The sequence below is a fragment of the Quercus suber genome, unplaced genomic scaffold (genome assembly GCF_002906115.3).
Source record: "Quercus suber isolate HL8 unplaced genomic scaffold, Cork oak 2.0 scaffold_40, whole genome shotgun sequence".
Lineage (NCBI taxonomy): Eukaryota > Viridiplantae > Streptophyta > Magnoliopsida > Fagales > Fagaceae > Quercus > Quercus suber.
The window spans coordinates 1,985,138-1,991,527 of NW_027069505.1; positions in this window are offsets into that span (position 1 = coordinate 1,985,138).

The following is a 6,390-nucleotide window of genomic DNA, read 5'->3' on the forward strand; positions in this document are numbered from 1 at the left end:
AATTTACAAAACACATGATTTCTCAAAGAATGTACACAACTTTTTAACATTGAATTGAATGTTTATTATGTTTTTAAAACACATGTCAAATTCATGCCAATTAGATGTTAACTATTCGATCCATAAATGTATTTTTTATGTATAATTTTAAACTATAAAAGATGGTCCACAGTGTCCTTATCACAACAATATAAGCAACACCAATTAACAAGAGACATGTTTATCTATTGTAAGAATCCATCCCTAGCAGCTATCTATGAAAAGATAGACACTATTTTAGATATTTTAACTTTCACAACTCAACTGTATGAGTTGAATATAATTGGAGCAACCTAAAGAGTCTCATATACCACCATTTAAAGCAATTTGTAAAGCAAGGACATGCCTAAATGGGCAAAATGTTGGTGTCCAACACATGCTTACACAGACATTACTACATGTTGAAGGGAATGGATTCAAATTCCCAAAAACAATAAGAAGCAAAAATAGAGAAAAACACATAACAATCACATAACACAACAAATTATATGGTACACCACTATGGCTACATCCATGAGTTGCATCGATGATTTTTACCATTTCAGAAGCTAAAGAATGGACCTATTGGCCCGAGCCTCCGCTCCATGGACTATGTCTCACAAAAAACACTTCAAAAAAACCATGACGCTTCTAAGTCAAGTCTTGTCTAGTGTTTTGCACAATTGACTTTGTGAATGCATTTATATGTGTGTGTGTGTAAGACAAAGAAAATAAGGACTGGCTCAACATTCCTAACACCCCACTTGGCTGAACCAGACTACGTAATGACCTATAGAAACTTTGACAGCTTATGATTGACGAATAAAAATTTGTTTGTCTTATGACAATTAATTTACACAACCAAATAAGAAAAGTCTTGCCGCTTCAAAGGCAATGTAAACTAAGTAATGACCTATAGAAACTTTAACAGCATATGATTGACGGGAAAGAAATTTGTTTGTCTTATGACAATTAAATTTACACACAACCAAATAAAAAATGCCTCATCGCTTCAAAGGCAATGTAAAGACCAAAATCGGGAAACATTGTCCCAACTTTCTATAATTATTTTCCTTAAACCCATTTCTCAACAATCATAGCATCAACCCCAAAAAAAAAAAAAAATGCAACAATTGAAAAGACCTTTTTTGAATTTTCTTTCTCCTTCATATATTTCTGATAACCCAAAGAAAATTTAATAAATAAAGCTATACATATTTAGCACAAACAAATGCATCACATGGTCATGAACTAAGTGGGAATTAATGGATGTAGTCTTAGAGGACAATATTTAATTTTTTTACTGAATTTGTAATTTAACAATTTGAGAAAGTCTAAGAACTCAAAAGAGCATCAAATACAATTAACTCAAGTATAATTTAACATATTCAACTTAGAACTTTCCCTCTTTGATGGCTGAGTAGATCTTTCCATGACATGACTTTATTGGAGTTCATTAAGGGCATTCAAGAAAACTTGAATTGATTTGATCAACTTATTAGACTCTGAATATATGTTCCTGCCCCTGCAAGTGAAACCACATTAAAAAGCTACTTTGTGAGAGCAACAACACAAAAGATATAGCAAAATGGCACACATCAGACACTAACTACTTTAAGCTTTATTGTAAGGATGATGATACACATTCGTCAGTGAACAACTTAATCAAAACTACTTTAAGCCATTACCCTGCTTGTAATGATGCTGATTACTTTTAAGCTTTAAGCCAATACCCTACTACTTGCAAACATTTACAAGGGCCAGTGCAACCTAGTGCAATGTACCTTTGTTTCTCATGCATAAAGTGCTTAAACATTGTCCAAAATCATTCCATATCCAATATACTTGGATTGTGTTAAATTCTTAATCTTTTATCTCTTCTTGGTTATCACTTGTTTTTGTCAAAATCCTCCTTTCAGTATGTTTGCTGCTTCCCAGAATTATAGAGCATTGTCAAAATCCTCCTTTCAGTATGTCTGCTGCTTCCCAGAATTATAGAGCATGGCTGACCTTATACTCACCACATGATATCTTCCCATTGTATTTAAGAACAAGAAAAGGCATAGCCCACCAACAAGCAACAAGTGAGACAATTCTTTCCACAGACACTCCCTCTGAGGTATTGCCTCCCAAAGAGTGATCAGTTTTAAACAGAAAATGACCAAAAAAAAGAATGTCTAAACATTCTACTGATTTTAAAAGTAAAATAAACTTTGAAAAATTATAACCAACCAAAACAGCTCAAGAATACAACCCACAAGGAGACAGATTTTTGAAGACCAACTTCCTAATCTTTCCTACCGGCTAGATGGACAATAACACTTCGCAATAGAAGCTCAGCAACCTCATCACACTATTTCTAGACATAATCTGTAAACAAAAATTGAACCTAATTAACCAAAACACGAGAAAACATGATGAATACAATTAAACAAAACTTGATTTAGGAACTCTCAGGATATCTCTAGGAAGTAAAAATACAATAACTTAAAATCACATCATTGCAATATCCAAGTAGCGCGTACACAAGCGGACAAATCCACGTCTCGAAGTTTTTACCTTGTGTCACCCATAAAGAAGATTTCTCCAACGAAAATGCTTTAGTTGATAATATAAATGCAATCATAACAGTGCATATCCAATGCACTAATCATTAAATAAAAGAAAAACTAAAAAGAGAAGAATGGGAGATCTAAACTCCAGAGGATAAACTGAAATGTACCAAGGAAATAAAATCAAAAATGGGAATTATACCAAACTGAAGGCATAAATTAGCCTAGTTCCAGGTTTGATCCGGATGATAGATGTGAAATACTGAGGCAGTTACAATTCCAATAAAAAAACATGGCGGAATTATGAGAATTAAAGAAGGGCCAGCAAAGTTGGGCTCCTTTGGACCACCAATGTTATGAATACCGGTTCAGACCCCTTTTTTGTCCATTTGATCAGGATATTTCGGTACCGGTAAATACCGGTGTGCTGTTTCGAGGTTATAGTCATAATATATATACGTACCATTTTGATATATATTTTTGGTCAAACCTATATAAATTACCATGATTCAAAAAGTTAAAAAGGCCATATTTCATTTTAATAATTATTATTATAATAACCATAACAAGTTTTTAAAAATATAATAACAATAATATCTACTAGACTGAAAAAAATTTATAAAAATCACATGGAGAGGCTAGAAAAGACACAAAGCCTGCAACCAATTAACTCTCCTTTCGAATTGTATTATAATAAGAGAGTTGCTACGTCCACAACATTTTTACAACAAATCATAGGCAGTTAGCTGTTATCTGTTCAAATTTGAACCTAACACTAAGATTATTTTTTTGCCCCAACAATAACAACTAGTAACAACCTGCCACTTATGATTTGTTGTGAAAATGTTGTAAAAATGTTGTGAATATATCATTCCTTTTATTATAATGCCAGTCACATGGAGTTGCTCACAAAACTAAAAAATTGGAACAAAAATGTCAAAATACAAAGCTCAATGAAAAAAAGTGGAGGGTAATAGAGTAAACAAATGGGAGGACAACTAAGAAAATGTATAAAGTAAAGAAGAAAATGATTCAAGGCTGCTCCTAAATATGGACTCCACATATGAATAGTACAGATTAATGTGTGTATATTTTGATAGGAAAATACAGGAAATGCAAGTTTTAAAACAATGATTCAATGCCAAAATAAAGGATTAAGGAACAATCATTTTATGTTAGTCTCAATAAAGAGACCATAATGAGGAGTTAAAATAGCGTAGAAAGGAGATGTAGGCACTGCATAATCCCTAATAAGTGGAAAAAGAAAGTGAAAACAAGGTATGAACAATATCGAATTACTTGAACACCAATGTAAACCTTTTAAAAGCTTAATGCATTCTTGATGCAGGAGACGCAAGAAGATTTTTATTTAGTATTATTTATGTTTGCAAGTCAATTATATTTTTATGTTTTAGGTCCTATTAGTTTATTGGACTATTAGTATTTTAATTTAGAGGCAAAGTTATTTTTGTAATAAGGCGATTAGGGTTCTAGCCAATTAGAACTAAGGTTTAGAAATCATTTATAAGCAACCTATTATACTTCTTGAAGAGATAGTTAATATTTTGATGAATGAAAACAATGACCGTTTGGTCTTTCTTTGGTCTGCCGCTGACTTCAGGTCTACCCTAGGTGCTGACTCCTAATGGTCCCGCTTGGTGCTGACTCCAAGCAAAGCCTAGTTGTTGACTCTTAGGTCACATCTTTTATTTTTCCGTTATTTCAGTTTCGTTCTGGTTGCCCTGCGTTAGTTTTGGTATCAGAGCAAATATCAATCTGTCTGAAGCATCCCACAATCAATCTCGAACTAGAAAAAATTCACCACAAAAACCAAAAAAATAAAAACCCATGCAAGACCCATCACTCACCAATCGCCAAAACCCATAAAATCAACACCCACCGCTGCAGAACCCAACAACCACCAGCCACAAGACTAGAAACAGAGGAGTTTAAAGTTAGTGAGAGCCGCCGAGAACCACCTATGCCAACTCGCCGTCGATGCCGCTCCCACCATGCCGCTTCATGCTTCACAAGTTCCATCGAGCTCCGATTTGCACTATTGAGCACTGCCGACAGCAAACGGCGGTGAGCCCATACAGCCTCTCAGCCGTTGACTCCAACGCCGCTTGTGACTGCTCTGTCGTTTCTTTTCTCTTTTAGTTTCTTCAGCTCCGGTGCTTTTAATGTTTGGCCATAGAAAACTTTAGTTTTAAATTGTAGTTATTTCTTTATTGTATTTTAGAGAAAAAAAATAAAAAAGAAAAAGAAAAAGAAAAAGAAATAAAGTGTTGTTGCTGCTAACCCATTGCACGTATGGGCCCTTAAGTTGTTTTATTTCACAGGTCTATTAGACCCACTCAATTGAGGAGCCAAGCCCGTGACTATCAAGTGCAGTAAGTTGACCTCTGACAAGGTGAGCTATGGTAATATCTAAAGCACCTTATTTTGATGGCGATAATACTTATCCACAAGATTTTGTCAACTGGATGAATGGGATGGAGCAATTATTTGAGCAAACAAATTTTGCAGATAACAAAAAGATTAGGTATGCCAAGTTAAAGTTAAGAGGTAAGGCACAAAGGTTTTGGGAGAAGCTTGAATATTTCCGCTATATGGATTATGAACCTGCTATCAGTGTGTGGGAAGATATGAAAGAAAAGCTTTGTGATGAGTATTTGTCATCATATTATTGAGCTAAGTATCTACCCCAATTTCAGTGTAGTACTTTTCAAGTTGAAGCAAATACGATGAATCCTCATCCTCATCCCATTTCATATTCTCAGTGCATTTTTGAACAATCTACCAAGGAATTAAAGGAGCTCACAAAAAATGTTCAAGACAGGATTGCTCAGATGAAGCAAAAGAAGACTCAAACCGATTCAATTGGAAAACCAAGGATACTAGATCATAATAAACTTATTGCTGCCACAATAGAAGACAACATTGATGATGATATCTTAGTTGTGGAGAATCCTCCAGCAACACCAAAACCTAATGTTGACACAGACGTACATGCTTCAAAAATTGTTGCTTTCAAATACGTGCAAGGAAATGAATCTATTGAAGAGCAGCAAGGTGAAGAGATGGTGCCTAAAGAGAGTATTATGTTTGAGGGCGCACATGATATGAAATTTGAAATTGTTGAACGTGCTTCTGATCAACCCTCCCCAGTCCTTGAAGATCTACATCTTGGTGAAGTCGAAGAGGTTAAAATCATAGTACTTCCTATGGTTCATAAGGTTCAAGATAAGATTATGTTGATTCCACATATTGATTTTGTTATTCCAGAAGAGTTTGATGCGGTGGAATTCAAGGTTTTTCTTTTCCCTGTGCTCCCTAAGGTGATTTCAGACTTGAAGCAAGTGTTAATTGTCAGCATCCTAATCCTTTCAATGCTTTAAAACTCGAGGTCGAGTTTTCTCCAACTAGAGGAGAATGATACAGAAGACACAAAAAGATTTTTATTTAATATTATTTATGTTTGCAAGTTAATTGTATTTTTATATTTTAGATCCTTTTAGTTTATTGGGCTATTAGTATTTTAATTTAGAAGCAACGTTATTTTTGTAATAAGGCGATTAGGATTTCGTAGCCAATTAGAATTAGGGTTTAGTAATCCCTTATAAGCAACCTATTGTACTCCTTGAGCAGATAATTGATATTTTGATGAATGAAAACAATGGCCGTTCGGTCTTTTTTTGGTCTGGTGCTCACTCCAAGTCTACCCTAGGTACTGACTCCTAGTGGTTTCCTTGCTTGGTGCTGACTCCAAGCAAGGCCTAGGTGCTGACTCCTAGGTCATATCTTTTATTTTTTCCGT